The sequence below is a fragment of the Etheostoma spectabile genome, chromosome 2 (genome assembly GCF_008692095.1).
Source record: "Etheostoma spectabile isolate EspeVRDwgs_2016 chromosome 2, UIUC_Espe_1.0, whole genome shotgun sequence".
NCBI lineage: Eukaryota > Metazoa > Chordata > Actinopteri > Perciformes > Percidae > Etheostoma > Etheostoma spectabile.
Window position 1 is genome coordinate 20,791,550 of NC_045734.1, and position 16,875 is coordinate 20,808,424.

General features: G+C 39.6%; 1 long non-coding RNA gene across 1 annotated transcript in view; it reads left to right on the forward strand.

Moving 5' to 3' along the window:
• The first annotated feature begins 5,907 nt into the window (after nt 1–5,907).
• Nucleotides 5,908–16,875, forward strand: part of LOC116700834 (uncharacterized) — a 19,883-nt gene continuing 8,915 nt past the window's right edge. The window contains exon 1 of the long non-coding RNA XR_004334745.1: nt 5,908–5,951. This is a non-coding gene — a long non-coding RNA (uncharacterized LOC116700834). The remainder of the gene's footprint in view (nt 5,952–16,875) is intronic.

Genomic DNA, 16,875 nt, shown 5'->3' on the forward strand with positions numbered 1-16,875 from the left:
TGGAGGCTGGGGTGATGGAGGCAAGCTTTGCCAGCAACATTGGTGGGAGGCAGCACTGTAGCAGCAGGAAGCAGAGAGGAATAGTTAGACATTTAAATGGACCGCTTGATGTGAAAATGGCTGTGATTGGTTGTGGCTGGTTGAAATGATAATTCATGATGGACACTGCATGGGATTTGTTCGTGACTACTTGGTTCTGCTGTGGAAACAATGCAGACAAACAGATCCCACCTTACTCCGTCACACGGCCTGGGGCTCGGCGCTCCGCCCTCTCATGTGGTGGTCATGGTAGCCCAGTTCAACGCCTGGGAGAAAGAGAAATACTGGGAGGGAGAGAGAGAGAGAGAGAGAGAGAGACAGAGACAGAGAGACAGGCTTGTGGGCATGGCTGTGTCTTGTCATACATACCAACAACATGGTGACTCATCAGCCCGTCTTTCTCTTTTATTAATCAGACAGTACCACATTTTCTCAGCTGTATGCTTTATTCCCGTCTGTTTTATCTGTCATATCTCTCTCGATTCATTGCTCTTTCACCCACTCACATACACACATACAGAGTCAGAAGCCTATAGATGATGTGCCGCTGGTGTTCGCCATGATGCGTTCTAGTCTCAGTGTTGACATATTTGCTGTCGTAATGAGACTCCCTACTTTCATAAAAAACAAACCAGGTGCAGTACCGGTGAATCAGCCTCAGTGCAACCAGGTGTGAGGTGTCAGGGCTGTTGCTGCCCTAGAAAAAAATATTTGCATGTTCAGTAAAGTCCCCTGTTTGGCATTTGAATGAACATCAGGTCAAAAAAACTCTCCTTGGTTGAGAAAAAACAGGATCAGGTAAATAGCATCAGCAGAAATTAGATCAGATTTATTAGATTTTTACTTACTTACTTTACGACATACTCTCTATGTTCTTTCATCAGGGAATAAAAACACATGACATGATATATATGACAAAATGCTGTTCTTTCTCCAAACAGGCTTGTGGTTGCACACATCACCTGCCAAGCCCCGATAGTCTGAGTCAACAACATGAGTGTGGATGAGTATCATCTGAGACATCTCCGGGCAGCTGCTGCAACTGGCTCAGTCATCCTCTGCCTGCAATGCTCTTTCAAACTACAGCACTTTCCTCTGCCTCAACAGTCCCACTTCCACACGCTAAAAGTACGCACACACATACAGAGAAAGACACACAGATAGGAAGTCAGATTTCTGTTATCGTACACACCATGAACTGTGTGTTCTAGGATGTCCCTACACCAAGAAAACAACTAGTAAAGTGTACTTAAATAAACTCAACCATAAAATAAAGAAAAAGATAGACAAAACATTATAAACCACATAAATAAGTCACCTGGATGTGATGTCAGTTCTACAATAGCAAAGTATGTTAATGGCCTGATACACAGCTACAAATGACCAAATATTTGAGCATAGGAACACGATGTATTACTAGCTCCTAGCGGTGTTTCATACTTCTATAAAGTTTGCAGGGTAACTTAAATTCACATTACAGACATGTAAAATATCTAACACATCCTCATACCCATAGTTAAATCATGTGACTGTAATAATGTGACCATTATATTTAAAGTAACAGGCACAAAAATACTTAGGGTTAGTAAAACACCAGAGATTGGCTTAAAAGGAGTAAAGTAAAACTACTGAAATGATGATGTAACTTGACGTCCCGAATGTCATTCCATCAAGGACCAAGGTCTGGTTCATTTCAAAATGAGTCTTGTGTTTGTTTTGACCCATCCACTTTTTAATCCAGGAACTAAAATGCCTGAATGGAATGCATCCATAATTAATGCTATTAGTTACACTCGTTTGTCAGGTAAAAATGTCCATCGTAAGGAAGGCCTATTGTTTCTGCCATGCCACCTCAGCAATAGACAAAGGACAACAATAATCTATGACTAATGGCCTATCACTACATATATATATTATGGCATGCCATTTAGGAAATGATTATACATATGTGAAGTTTGAATATATTTGAATGAATCTTATTCTGAATGTATTAAAGGAACATCAAAATATACTAAATGAACATTTGAATATGAAAAGGCATGTTGCGTTAGCCTGATGAAAAGGGACCTGCCTGACCAAAGAGGTTCCTTTCATTCGGTCTTCCACGAGGAAAAAGTGAATAAACTTCTGAGAATGGTACAGGATACGGTTACCGTTGCCATTCTTTTGGCCCGTACATGCATTTGCCGGTGTGTTAATAATCTCTTCACTTGACTTTCATTCAATATACAGTATGTGTGTGTGTTCCCTGTCCCCAAATTCAAAATAAGCCCACTATGCTTGCTGAGGAGTGCTGGAGCAATCATAAGACACATTCAAGGACAAGTGAAGCAAGGAGGATGGATCCCTGCAGCCTCACAGCTTCTAAAAGCTGTGCAGTAGTGACCTCTCCAGAGGCTACCAACAGTGACAAGTCACACTGTGTGACGCAGAGATGGAGACAGAGAGACATGAGAAAGAGACATGGAGTGAGGAGAAACAAAGGAGAGGATGATATCCTGCCAGAGAGTGGTGATGGGAGAAAAGAGGGGAGAAAAAAGAGAGGGGAGAAGAGGGGAGAGTTAAAGAAAATAGATACTAAAAGATGAAGATAAAGTTGATGGTCATATGTAACGACAGCTTGACAAAAATACTCACAACTAACCTTGAGAGTTCAACAAGGGGAGTCTGTCAGCGCAATGGAAGTGTGTGTCACCTACATGTGTCAGTGGTAGTTATATATGTAGATGTGTGTGTGTGTGTGTGTAGCAGGACAGCGGAAATAACACATCACCCCATCAGCAAAGTGCTACTTCCCATTTTTGTAACAATCACATCTAAAGAGACGGTGCTCAGCAAAACAGGTTGGCAAGCAGACAAAGACCTTCCTACTTAACCACGCAGGGATGACATTCGTCATGGCCGCCCAACTGTCACGCTTCGAGGACAGACAGGAAGGTATTCAGCGCTAGTTATTAGTCATGTATGAACTTCTTGATTGTGTCCGACTGTAACCTCAATGACCCTGACACGCTGCAGTTTTCGTTTCACATTTTTTGGCTTTAGAAGTCACACACACAGGTGGTAATCTCATCAGAAGAAGCTGGTCAAAGATGGGCTTTGACATGCAATAAACAAAATACATACTATACAATGTATGTAAGGGATAAACACCCAGATGCTTTTAAAGCTGCAAAGTGCAACTTTTCACCTCGAGTCAGGAATGTCGGACTGGGGGGAAAAAGGGACTGAGTAGCCAGGGCCCTTATTTGAGGGTGGGCGAAAAATATGCTAGAATAAATAGCTGTGGATGTGGGTAGGGACCCGTAGATGATGCCTTTCTACAGGGTCCAGAATTTTCTGCTACGCCCTTGCTTAAGTCCCCTTCCCCACACTGTCAAGTGCTCACTGAGTCATGCAAGCTGCCAGTATACCCTGTCAGAAGTGCTTGTTGCGCGGTTTGAATAGCTCCCTAAACCCCCTCCCTTCACATCTTTCTCACTTTGGAACAGGGGGGTCTTTCTCCGAACATTTCTGTAACTTTCCGAAACCGACAATCCCACTTTCCCACCAACCGCTCACTGTGAGTGAGCCAGGGATTAAACTGATCTCTCCGGCTGTTTTTTAAAAAATTATTAGAGACACTTTTTGTCTGTACAACCGAGTGCAACGCTAAATATCACAGGTGGTTGGAAAATGTGCACCGTTATCTTTATATTTAAATGATACCCCCCCCCCCATGAAGGCCATCTTTGCACTCTACCTTGCACTGTGGCCGTTTGAAACTAAACACTTTTGATTATGTGGTCGGACAACAAACTTATTCTAATTGAGTTTAAATATACTTTTACCTTGATGAGCTTTGTTCCCTAACCTTTGGTCTATATCCATGACGTTCCACTTGCTCTGGTGCCACAGGAAATGTGTTCAGATGCATGTATTTTCCGTTTCCTTCCGCTTTCTTTATGTTGGAATTTTTAAACTATGGTGGACATATGAGAACTATTGTTGACTGCTCCTCAGATCTCTGCACGTAAATTGAGACAGCTAGCAAGATCTTGTACTATCTGTCCAATCTGAGTTTTTCTCTATTTTACTGCGGCTCCGTAAGTAATTAATTGTGATTAGTTAGAAAGAAATGCCAATTAACCAGAGCATGTTTTTCTCCCATTCCGGAATGCTGTGTGGACTAGTCAGACCCTCCTCCGCACCGCAGCGTGTGGATAGTCTGGCAAACAAGACTACCTAACCTTAACCACATGTGAGATCAGCAAACACTTCCACAATATGTGTTGTTCTTGAGGACACGGATAAGCAATGTACATTATGGTTTTTAATTTGGAGAACTTCGGGCCTCTTAAAGGACAGTTACCTATCTTTCCAAGTTGGAGCTCTGCCTCCAACAGCATCACTTCTTCTACAGTAAATTGAGAAACATCTCTAAAACACAATGTCAGGCAGCTATAGATACAGGCCGAGTTACAGACACAGGGTAAAAGTGCTCCTGACTCATTGTTATTTAATGTCAAATAGCTTCCTATTGTAGCTTGAATTTTCTTGTTGAAATTAAACGTCACAAAAAGAGTGAACTCAGATAACGTCAAACAGACAACTTCTGACATGAAAGGCTACAAATGGCACAAACATAATTATTTGATTTTCTTTATGTTTTTCACTAAGTATAAACAGCCATCCCTTCGTTTCCATTCCTCCTCTCAGAAGCAGAACATATACTGTAAAAGCTTAACACAGAGAGAGTGTTGGGTTGTCCCTGTGATGCACAGTGCAGTAATCTATTTTGCCATATCATGTTTTATAGATGTCGTGAGACCTTGTTGCATGTCATCCCCCTGCTCTCCACCCATGTTTCCTGTCACCCTACACTGTAATCTGTCATATGCAGGCATAAAATAAAATAAATTTCCCCGTGCTTTAGCATAGCTAACGTAATTAAAGTATCTTCACAATGTTTGTAGGTGAAAATCTTCTGAGCGGAAATTCAGTAAAGGCCAATCTCTATTAAAATGTCAAAATAGAAAAGGAGCTTTCACTTGGAGCTGATAAAACAGACTCAGTGTCAGAAAGTAATGTATTATCATTTCTGCTGGGATATTAAATTGGTCACTGATTGAATTATCTCCACCAGCCACAAACCCCGGTTAAATAAGGTTCAGATGGGTTTCCACTGATAAGATGGAAGCTGCTGTCACTTCTAGTTTTCCATGTATGTTTGCAAGACTTTCCTGCCAGTGTTTTCAATCACCAAAAAAGGGGCATCAAAATACCACAATTGCCACATGTTTGACACAAAGCAACATAGAAGATGAAGTGAAAAACAATGCAGAAAAGTTCTTTTTTGTCCCCTCAATTAAATTTGTCTCAATTTAGCAGGCATAAAAGTAAGCACTTGCAAAACTAACATTCCTGGAACTGGTGATTCTGTGGTCATAATAAAGGAGGACACTCATCTACTGTTTATTTATTAAAAGTGCAAACATACTTAATATTCTATCTTCCTGAAGGAGACAGGAAACACAATTTGCATGCGTTTGAGTTATATGCACCAGCATATTCTACAGCTTTCCTTCAAAATGTAACAATGGTCTCCTCAGGCTTCCCCACATTCTGCTAAACAAGTAATGTATTTATGGGAGTGCAAATGGGAACAGAGACCAGTTGATGTGTTTTAGGCGGCTCCACACTTCCTCAAACACTTGAATGGACACTCAAATTACTTTAATCACATTTATTCAAAGTTACTATATGTAACTTTTAAATCTGAAACTGTGTAATTATTCATATGATGATGATAAATTACCTTTAACAGTGAACGAGACTGACAGTGAAAAGAACACTATTTTAATAGAATTTTAATTAGTTCCTCTTCCCGGGTCCAATTTTTTTCCACAAAGTCACAAAATGATTTACGGCAGGTAGACGGCACTACAAAGAACACATTCTGACGGGTCACAGTTTTCCGCGTGAAACCGGAAAAGGCAGTGTTATTGTATCCCGCCAGGTAACAGTAGAAGGAGATTTATTTATGTAGGCCTACTTGTATTTTTATTCTACTTGAAAGGTTATCTGTTGTAGTTATGGCTGATACTGGGGCAGGGCCATCACAAAAAAGAAGGAAATTAAATGAAGAACAACTAAAATGCTCTTGTTGTTATCACGTTGGTTGCTACAACAGTCTCTTAATGCTTCGGCTCGTGACACAGTGACAGTGAAAACGTTACCCGGTTGAGCTCACGATACATCCAAAGTAGGCTAAAAGACCTTTACGATAGCAAGGGTTGTAAAAACACTTTTGCTTTTGTCCAAAGCAACCTCTAGAAACAACACAAACTGAAAGTTACACACAGCCACTTTAAGAAATACATTAAACTGCTGACTGCTAACGAGAAACCTTGCCGGAATCCTTTGTCTGGGTGACTAACAAGTCACAACTAGTCCAATTTCCATCCAGGCTTTTGATTTTGTGTTCAGGGACTGAAACGGCTACGTAAGATGAGGGATCTACACGCCTGCAGGGTCTCCTCATCCGGACAGCATGACTAACCCCACAGCAGAGAGACAGATATAGATATAGATAGAGATATAGATAGAGAGATAGATAGAGAGAGAGAGAGAGAGAGAGAGAGAGAGAGACAGAGAGAGAGAGAGAGAGAGATTTTACGATTGGGTGCCCTGGTCAGGTTGTGACGGTGTGACGTCGATCGGCCTTCAAACCAGTCCTTCTCCCAGCAACTACAATTACTCTTAGTGTCGGTCACACTGATAAACACAGACACACCGCTGCACACACACCTGCCTCCTCATTTTAAAATTACAACACAGCTCAAGTCTTGATTACGTGCAGCCTGTCACCTCAGAGATGTGAAATGTGTTGTGCCCCCGCTTCCCTTGTCCATCAGCAGTCAAGGACAAGTGGGGGGAATTGCTTTCCTCCTCTGATAAGGGCACTGTGATGTCAGAAGCCCAGTCGCCGTGGGGACAATGACTCATGCGCATCACTTGAGGAAAGCCCCACTGGCTCGGCTTCATTTTACCCCCTCATATTCCCTCATGGACTCCCACTGTTGTAACGTAATTGCTTGCTTGGGTTGGCTTCTCTGCAAGGGAAGTTGAAAAACAACAACAACTACAAAGTGGAGATGAATTTCTGAGTATGAGTCATATACAGGGAGTGAATGCCTGTGACATTCCTTACAAGAACAGTCACTCTGTCTCATGACAATCCAGGAAACCCAAAGCATGCCAGAAACATTATAATTAGGCAGCATAGAAATTCAGTTGTTAATGAAGAGCAGCGACTAAAGATCTTTATCCACCAGTGGATTTGGATGCTCTAATTCAAGCGCAGCCAATCCAAAGTTCTTTGTGCAAAATACTACCTCAGTATTTTTCCGTCCAAAGTGGCCAAAAAACAAATTTTCAGGCCGATCCAAAGGACGAGGACTATGGGTGTTGATGGAGCAAGAGGTGACCTTGACAGTGCAACCCACTGGGAAATATAAACTTTCCAACAAACACCCCCCTTAACTCACAAACTAATGCATGGTGCAAAAATCTATTTGCTTAATGTTCACATGGACTGTTTAACCCTAAATCCCAGCCCAGTTACTGACTGGTTCTCAGGGTCTATCTGAACTATCATCAACAGCAGCTTATTGCTTTCACCTGGTGTCTCAGGTGTAATAAGTCACTGATTGAATAACTAGGCTCCACCACAAAGTGTCACAAACAAAGTGAAAAACAAGACACTTCATACAACAAAGCTATACTGCACATGAAAACATTTTAAACATATAACTGTTGTTGCTAATGCAGTGCTCAGAACAGTGAAAAGACAGCAGGGAAACAGCAATTAGAAATGACATTTATAGGAGCTGATGGCAAGATAGGCAAAACAATTAAAGCATAATTAGTTATTGATTGTCAGCCTAGAAGGGTGTTTAAAAAAACTTGCCTTCTTTTTACATTTCTCTAATTTACTGACAACCCCTGAACACAATAAAGTTGCGTTATGATGTAGCTGTTTTTTTCCTTACAGTTAATTATGAGTGGGCGCTTTCACTTAACTTTCTGAGGAAACAAGCATCAGAGTGACATTAGTGATCAGTGTTTCCTCAGAATGGTTTTGTGTGGGTTTTCTTCCTCTGATGAATGATGAAATTCAGTAGGGGCTCACTGGCAAACACTGCGTTTCTTTCAAAAATGAAGAAACCAATGCTATCGTGGTTTTCTGTTCAAGGAGACAAAGAAGAGTCCCTCAATAATCCTCCGATGCTGGGCGCCTGGGTAGCATTATATATTGACAAAACTATCAATGTAAAATAGTTAATACAATTTATTTTGTTTTACATAGAATCATGAAATGTATCACAGTAAAAATTAAACTGGAAAAATCTAAAAAAAATTCTAACTAACAGCATGTATAAGAAACCAGGATCAAATATTGACATGTTAAAGGAAAAAATAACAGAAGTATTCAGTTACAGCAATAACAAAAAAAGGTTTTTTAAGAATACCACAAAACTATAGAGTTCATTAATTTGATGTACAGTACTGGTTTATATCCCTCAATCACCTGACTAACCAGAATTACAACCAATAGTGCTACACAAATTGATAATACATTTGCCGTTATTGACCATAAAGTTGAAAATGGACTAATAATAAATGACGTCAGTGATCATCTGCCAGTTTTTGCAAACATACACAGCTACACTAAAACCAGGAAATACAGCAAAATATACACAATGACCGGAATCAGAACCCAAGAAAACATTAATACATTCAAAGAGGATTTAATGAAACAAGACTGGGGCAAACTGCACGTAGAAAACATGAATGAAGCCTATGATTGATTCTTGACTGTTGTAACACCACTTTATGAAAAAAACTGTCCTCTGGTAAAGAAAGAAGTAACAGAAACCTGATGAAAAACCACGGATAACTAACGGTTTATTAAATGCATGTAAGCAGAAAACAAATATAAGATATACAAAAACCAACTGACCAGAATCATGAGAAGTAATAAAAAAGAATTATTACAGTAAAGCACTGGAGGACAACAGAAGCAAGAAACACCTGGAAGGTGTTTAATAAAATTATCAAGACTAAAAAAGGCAAAACAGGAGACTCTTACTATTTTCTGACTAAAAACAATACAGTGGTTAAGGATATGACCTTAGCTGCAAATGAATTGATTTTTTTGTTGAAGTTGGTCCAGGTTTAGCTGAGGAGTTTACAAAGGCTGGCAGTATAAATTATGTGCTAAGCAAGAATGTAAATATTAATGAATCTGTATTTGTTAAAGAACTGCTAAAGAAATTATTGAGATTGTTAAAACATTTAAAAAGTCCACAGACTTGAATGTTATTGACATGTTTACGGTCAAAAGTATTGTTGGTTGTGTTGTTAAACCTCCTTCACATGTATATAATAAATCTCTGAAAACTGGAGTTTTTCCTGATAAAATGAAAATGCCAAAGGTGATACAAATAAGGTATACAAGGAGAATATTCTCTACAAAGATCAACAGCTTTATTACTAAACACAATATACAGCGTGATCAGCCAAATGGTTTCACATGCACTTATTTAATTTGTAGAAGAAAAAACAACAGCATTAGAACAAAAACAAAATTCCACAGTGGGGATATTCTTGGATCTTAAGAAGGCATTTGATGCAGTAGACCACAATTTATTGATCATGAAATTACACAAATATGGAATCAGGGGGACTGCACGTTCTTGGTTAAATAGCTACTTACATGATCAACATCAACATGTTGAATTGCAACACCTTAAATCAACGTTCACCTGTGGGGTCCCCCAGGGGTCAGTGTTGGGGCCATTGTTGTTTAACTTTTACATAAATAAAATATGTGAGGTATCAAAAACACTGAAAACCATTTTATTTGCTGATGATTACTAATTTAATCTCTTCTGGGGAAAATTTGGAACAACTCTTGGATAGAGTGAAAAAATGAATTAAAAATTATAGCTGGTTTGATGCAAACACTGAACTTAAGTAAAACCATATTGCTCGTTTGTGGCAATCGTGCAACAAGAAAAAAAAAAAACTATGATAAACATCAATGAAATAGAAAAAGTAAAATAACTTAAATTTCTGGGAGTAGTAATTGATGAAAAATTATGTTGAAAGCCACATGTACTGTACATTAAATTAATTCTAAAATATCCAAATAAATTACAATTAGGGCTGTAACGATATGCAATATAAAAACCGAAATTGCGACACCGGTAACGCTAACAGAGGTGTAATATTACAAATGGGCGCTGTTCTGACTCAAGTGCCTGGGTTTGTTTCCCACGGTTCAGTAAACTACTGTTAGCGTCCTTAGCACCAGAGTTAAGTGCTGACCAGGCTGCTAGCTGGCTGGGGGCTGACTGTAGATGTGTCCTTGGGCCAGGGTTGTAAAAGGGTTGTAGATTCCTTCCATCCAGCTTGTGCTAAAAGATAGCAAACACTCAGTGAACTAGTTGCAATGAAACAACACAGATGGGGGTTTGTCTAAAATATTGATGTGACTGAGGGCTGATTGGAATCTTTGAGACTGCCTGCTAGGCTTGGTAGAATTACTGACAAGAAAAACGGGTGACGAGGTGGCTCAATGCAGCACCGTCAGAGTGGACTGACAAGCCTAGCCAATATTTTTACAGGCCTCTAGTGCCCCCTAGTGGCTTGTACTGTGTTGCGTTATAGCAACATGGTTTGGAATAGTGATGTCATCCTAAAAAGAGATACATGTATTTTGCAATAGAATTGGAAAATATTAGACATTGCCGCAGCTGACTAGTTCTATAAGCTGGGTTTGTTCATTACATCATGCCATTATTAGATATGGCGTTATTCCTATCTCTAACTGTGTGTTCTGATCAGGCCATCCTCTTCTCTTTTTTATTTCTCCTTTTTTTGTAATACAAGTTGAGTCCAGCTGTCAGCAGTTGATGGCAGGCTGAGCAACAGAAACCACTTACTGTTTTTGTCCTCTAGGTGGCAGCATCTCCCTCAATATGACACTGAGCAGAGTGACGGAGAAACCAGCCAGGATGTAGCCTGTTGTCACTGACTCTTGCAGTTACTGCACTGTCCACAAAATGGCTTTATCATGGTGTGCTCTCTGAAAATAAGAGTGCAACAGCTTTGGTAAGGACAGAAGAGACACGCTGTCTGTCCAAAAACCTCCACATGAACATTAATTTAATGCAAAGTATTTCCCTTCTTATTTAAACCCATGGAGTCTGTGTGCAATGTGAAATCCCCAAACTAAACACACACACACACACACACACACACAAATATGACATCATTTCGATAAAAAAAAAATTAGCTTTGTTAGCATGAAATACGTAGCCTTTACTGGTATTTTATTTGATATTAACTATGAGACCACTGCATGATTGATAATTATACTATTATGTATTTCAGCATTCAATTTATAAAAGGAACCAGAGACAGGAACCAACACTCTTTACCAAGATAATCTGTAGATGAGGATTTTTGTTTGTTTGCACATACTGTGCAACATGCTGAATGTGTGAGTGTGTGTGTGTGTGTGTGTGTGTGTGTGTATCTACATATGTGTGTATATACTTGTATTCATGTATTTCTCTGATTGATTTGTAAATGTGTACGTTTGTATATGCTACAAACTGTAAACCGGAAGACGTTTGCAAAATAAATTTGTGGTGTCTTGTAATCCCATGTAGGATGGGCCAAATGTTTGGCATGACACAAAAATAAAATTAAACTAAATAACTATGGTCAACACAGACAGACAGACAATGTTCGTCGGTGTTGACTTATTAGTGACAGTTGATGTGGAACTGTAATCTACGACAGATTATTTGTAGTTACAGTGAGGGAGCAACATCTTCCTTATCACTGCGTCTCCCTCCGCAGTGTAACACGGTGGTTTTGTACAACTTGGGAGGTCGAACCTCTTAACCATTCATCACAAGCTGTGATCACTTGAGAAGAATACTGCATGTACTGGATGCTCATGTGGTCAGTTACAGAGAGCAAAACAACTGTAAGTCTCTCCACAAGACTGCTTTGATCACACACAAACACACACACACACACACACACACACACACACACACACACACACACACGTGATCTTCGACGGATTTATGGCATGTGTGAACTGCCAGAGGTAGTCAACAATATTTCAACTCATGTGACACCTGAAAACAGAAGGGGAAAATCCTTTAAAGCAGGACTGAGATCTTTGACAAACTCAGTGATCACCAACTACATTTTTTCCTCTCACTGTCTACATTAACGGCTGGAACATGCTCAGGAAAAATGCAAGAAAATGGACCTTGTTTTAGGACTCTTCTTTCTTCGCAAAACTACTAATTTCATACTTTTGCAGATGCCATTTTTCTGTTTTCTGTTATTTTGAAAGTGTAAATGATGGATATAAAATCTAACTTTTTGTGACATATTATGCGAATGTCTAATCTGTCATTTGAAACCTTTTGGAGATTTTGCCATCTTTTTTTGGCTTCCTTATGCACATTAATACAAATTTTTACCTGAGGTGCCCAAACTTTCGAGCCCCACTGTATATTCAATAGTTCATGTTCTAGGACTGTGGCTTCTAACTTTTATTTTCCTTTGATTCATCACCCCTTGAAATGCAGCAGTATCTAGTTGTGACCATTCCTCACAGGTTGCAGTTGTCCATACGCTGTGAGCAGTTTAACTAAAGTCATTATTGCTTCTCATGTTGTTTCATTTGAATAATATTTACAGCACTCCAGAAGTGAAACTATGTAGAAGGTAATAAGAAAAATGCAATTATCAGACCTCAATGTTGGGTATGGTACGTTTTTGAAGGGTAGATTCTTGCACATTATAGGGAATATAAAAGTGACAACATAACAGCAGATTTAAAGAAGCCTGATTTTACAAGTGCTATTTGAATAGGATGTTTTTCAGCATCAGGCACACTTTCTATGTATGTAATAAATAAAGTATCTCTTCTTCTTCTTCTTTCTTCACAGCAGGGGCATTCAGTGTTTTTTTAAGCCAAGGACCGCTTAATTGAAAGAGAGAAGGATCAAGGACCCCCTACCACTTATATTGTATAAAATGAAGTTGTATATTAAAGTGGTCCTACAATAACTTTTAGGGTAGTCTGATGCATTTTTAGATGCTTTTTTTGCATTGAATACTAAGCTATTCAAATAGCCTAATAATTGTTGGCATGATTTTATAAATCATGTTTAAATGTGAAACACACAGGTGGAACAGTGAATCCTCTGGCATAAACTGTATCTGTGGATGGTTACCTTAGTGACTACATTACCTATTGGCCAGTAGGCCTATCAGTGGGGATTAATGTTTGCTAATAATATGTTGGAATCATGTTAAGACTTCTTAGTTTTTGAAAAAACTTTAAAAAATTAACAATTATTTGGAGGACCCCCTAGGGCCCCCTGTTGCTTTACAGTACATTCAACATTGACACATTTCATGGTTTAAAGAGGCCAGTTCAGTCATTCAGGTTTGAAAATCTTGGTGTTTTTATTGTAAGTATTGCATCTTCAACTTACACAGCTAGAATCATCATCAGACTGCATGTTTTACAAAGGATGGCCACAGGTTCAGAACAACAGGACGACTCCCTACGTGGGACTGCTCGATTGGGTGAGCGAACTTGCCCTCAAGGACCTGCTTGCTCAAAGCTGGACACCCGAATCAAGTACGTTTTACAACAGACACTGCAACTTCCACTTGGTCACGGCTGACTCACTTTTGGCCAAGTTGCAAAAGTGGAACTAAATGCTCCTGGACCACAGTCAGGATCGCATGTCTAAACCAAACTCTCCAACTCAGAGGTAAAAATATAGCTTTGTGATCACCAGCTTATGAAGATATGCTTTTGTTTTGACTCTACAGCATAGCCAGAAACTCTTTGTCAGACCTCCCAAATAACCTGTCCAGTCTGCACTGAACTGTCTCTCACACACACACACACACACACACACACACACACACACACACACACACACACACACACACACACACACGTCGTCAGTAAAATATGTCCTTATAGTTTGTTTTATCCCTTCTTGGAATACAAGATCACAGTAGTTTGCCACATGAGACATTACAATGAGTGTCAGTTTTCACACATTTCAGCGATAGACAACAAAACCCAACACTATCAGAATCGTCCCAATGTAGTAAATATATTGTAATCCAAGTAGGTTAAAACACTAGTGGGATGCGATCCTGATGTGCACACATAGTGGAATTAATTTGTCGTCAACCATGGAGCCTCTTTTCTGTCAGCAGTGCAGGTTCATAAAACCAACATACTGTATGAAGACGAAAACAACAAAAAAACAAAGAGTTGAAGTTAATAACTTAAACAGGGGAAGAATAAATGTAAACTGTCCCTCAGAGAGAGAGAGACATTAAGAGAGGACACTGAGGTGTTCTGAGGTGGTTTTGGCATTTTTTTTATTATAATCAAGCACCAGAAGTGGTGACTTTGTGATTCAGTGCCAAGTCCAACAACCTCAACATAGCTCCGCAAACAGCTTACATGTCAAACTCTACACCTTAAAGATGTCCTTCAGAGAAATCAAAGGATTTGTTCTTTTTTTGTAGGTTTTTTTTCTTGAAATCCTCAGTCAGAGGCATTGAATTGTAAATGTAAGACACATTTTGTCAACTAAAACACATGTCTAATAGAGACTACAATCCTCCTAATAGAGGAAAGTGGAGTTTTAGACCCCTTTTATTGTGTAGTAGCCGGCACAATATTTGCCAGTAAAGTCTTGGCTAACGATACAAGCCTTGTGCAGAGATGACCCCCCCTCCCCCCCCCAGACCAGACCCCAAAACAACAAGACAGTAGAATCTATAAACAACATGGCGAATGTTTCCCCTTGTATCAGAGGTGTGGGTATGGAGAGAAGCCATTTTGTCTGATCTATCAGGTTGTTTTAGGTCTGCATTTCTGGTCACAGGCATGGCCTGGTGTTGTTTGGGGTGGGGGGGGGCAGTCAGCTCTTAGCAAGGCTCGGGACTCTAAACAGGCGAGGCTCAGCACTAGGAGCAGCTTAGGGGCCAATTACATTTCAAGTGTCCATTTAATTAAACATCAGAAAAAAGAAAACAAAATAGCTACATTTCATATCCCCTCCCACCCCCCCAAAAAAGGATTAACAATAAACCATGAAATACACTGTTCTTAAAATAAGGAATAAGGAATAAGCATCAAAAAGAGGAGTAAAATAAGACAGAACCAAAATAAGTTAACTTTTCCCCCCATTGCTTGTGTTCTTTCAGGGATTGAGAAATAAATATTTAAAAAGGGAGGTGCTTTTTTTTTTCTTCTTTCACATACAAAAGGATTCATGTCAACTCCATGAAAGAGAAAGACAGTGGGGGGTGGGGGGGGAATACAGAGAACTGTGGTTGAAGTGCAATTCTTAATGCCAGTGGAGTTGGGACGGCGAACATTGACATCATACAACCCGTTTTTGTCTCCCTACACTTCAGGCTTTCCCTCCACAGATCACCTGCCCACCAGTGGAATGCCATAGACAGATTTTCACCCCTCCAATGCATGAACATTATAAACAAGAGGGGAAAAAAAATCTAATAAATAAAAAAAAATAAAAATAAAAAACACATACACACAAACTCAGCATTCTCCAAAAGAAGTCATGCTGGGTCGCTTTTCCGCAACTGGATGGGAAGTTGTTCTGTCGTTGTTGTTTTTTTATTTTTTTGAATCACTTTGAAGAGTAACTTTGCTTTTCTTCCTCAGGGCAGCAACAGAATGAGTAACTTTTTAAAGTTTCCATCAGTAAATTGAACAACGCAATAGTGTCCGGGCCGCATCCACTGCCTCTGAAGAGAATAAAATCTTTCAAAAAATGGAATTTAAAATGCACAATAAACAGGTCAAACAGCAACAGATGCAATAGTTCTATCAATGAGCTCTAACTTATTTTTTTTCGCTCCTTTTTAAGGTTTAATTTATTAAGCCATTTGTATGTACAAACAAATAAAAATAAATTTGCTTTTGGACGGTCACACAGTCTTTGGGGAAGATGAGAAAAAAAAAACGGGAAGGAGTTCAAACTGACGAGACAAAAAGAACTACAAGTGTTATTGCTTGTTACTGCTGGAAAGAGGATGCACATCTATTCCAAAGTTTGTCGTTTGGACTTTTTCCTTGTTGCGGTTTGTTTTTTTACTTCTTGGTTTGTGCCGTTTCTATGGACAGCTCTAAAGTAGGCAAGTGCAGGATAGCTTGTCATAGCTGCTTGTTGAGGGGATGAGAAAACAAATCAAAAAACACACACACACACACACACACACACACACTAACACACACACACAAGTTGCAATTGTCATTCTTTGAAAATGCACCGAGCACCCACATTCGACAGGAATGTTGTTTTTTTCCCCTCCATTTTTTTGGTTGTTTTTCTCCGTGCTTGGTTGGAAACAATTACTGCAGTTACACTTTTGCTTTGCTTTAAAAGCTTAGTGGTGGTGGATCTGATCTGCTTCCCCATTTGTTTGTTTCACAATAGCACCAGTTTGAGTGTCCAAGCTTCTGCTGTGCTGAGCAGAGGTAATGAAAAAACATAAGACAAGGATTAAATTCAGAGCTGAAGGGACATTTATCAGGGCCAAGCTGTGTTGATATGGCAAAGTTCACCCACGGTATTGATTATAGTCCAGATAAGATGTGCTCCCGTTTATCTAGGCCAAACACCAGAATGTTAAGGATGCACAAGGCCAGCTTAACACAAACACACACACACACACACACACACACAC